Raw genomic sequence first — 1613 nt, forward strand, 5'->3', positions numbered from 1 at the left:
TCCAGATCAGTCCGGATCAGTCCGGATGAATCCGGATCTGTCCGGATCAGTCCGGATCTTATGAGTCCGGATGAGTCCGGATGAGTCCGGAGGAGTCCGGATGCGTCCGGATCAGTCTGGGTGAGTTCGTCTGAGTCGGAACGAGTCCGGTAGAGTCCGGGCGAGTAGTTTAGGTTGACGTTGCAATTGCTAATTCTCAAAATGACTGTCCATTATCGTTTAGACAATTCTTGATGAGTTCATTGACTTTCAAGTCGTATATCGAATATGTACGAAAACTGATGTCCGGATTGATCCCCCCCCCCCCCTAAACAGTCCCGAGCAACTCCGAGTCTGACTCCGAGTGGTGCCGCAGTCGGATTGATCCGACTCCGGTGAAAAAATTGTATTTACCCATCACTACTGCCCACGTCCGAATGCAGAGCCGATTGCATACGATTCTATCTTTACCATTAACATGAGAAAGACAGGGCTTATGCCCCGAACGTACCCGAAAGGTATGCATGCTTCACTCATCAGGATCTAAAGGCAAGGACAAGGCAAAAGAGACACAGAAAAGATTCCTCACGGCTACACATGTCCTCTAGACGCGTTGTCTATGCGTCTCGCTCGGTATCACAGCATACGGTAGGTAAGGAGTACAACTTCAGCTACGTGATACGCATACATGTTTATCGAACACAACTATTCGGTTCGGCTCGGTAAAGTTCGGTAGGACGCCGGAACACATGAGCGCAGACTTTTCATGATTTTGTATGAGACTTTGGCTGTTTTGGACCACACGTGTAGGTGCTGACACTGTCCGTGTGAGTCCAAAGTTACTTAGCAACTCCAATACAAATACAAAGTCCGTAGCAACCATAATTCTCTATCTGCCAATCTCAATAAAAATCTCCATCCATCATGGGTACCGAAATCAAAGCTAAGGACCCACCTGTAGTCTATCTAGCTACGTTGCCTCAGGGAGATATTCATCTTGAAGAGGCATGACATGTATGGAATATGACGGGACCGACAAAATGTTCCACTTAAAGAAACAATTCGTCTTGAAGGGACTCCATCTTAGAGAGATTTCACGTAGTACCTAAGTGTAAGTGATTACCAGAAGTTGTTAGCATTTTTTACGATTGGAGAAAACATTAAAGCATGGGTACATAGACGGCTCAAAGTCTCTATAAAATGATAATAATAAATGGGTACATGGTGCGTACTCGCTAGCTAGTGTGATTTGGTTCTCCACTATCGCCATCTAGCGGCAATAGGCGAAAGAGACCAAAATGTGTTACGTGCCATCGAGCGAATGCTCGTAGTGTTACTAACATTTATTCATTTTTTCATCATTTTGTGATGATGAAAAGATCACATATCATAACAAAATCGTACTGAAAAATTATTTTTTAGAATAAAAATTAAAGAATTGTAGTGATATTTCCGGCCAGCTGTCGCTAGATACTAAACTTCAAAATTCAACCAAACAATTACGCTCCGTTTACTCACCCTTTATGTCCGTAAACAAAGCTCCTGCTTACCTTATCCCATTTTCCAATCATGTTTCTAAACCAATTTCTCAATCTCAATGTTTGTGAACAGAACAGAACAATAAAATCCAACAA

This window comes from Anopheles gambiae, chromosome 2, assembly GCF_943734735.2.
Source record: "Anopheles gambiae chromosome 2, idAnoGambNW_F1_1, whole genome shotgun sequence".
In the NCBI taxonomy this organism is placed as follows: domain Eukaryota; kingdom Metazoa; phylum Arthropoda; class Insecta; order Diptera; family Culicidae; genus Anopheles; species Anopheles gambiae.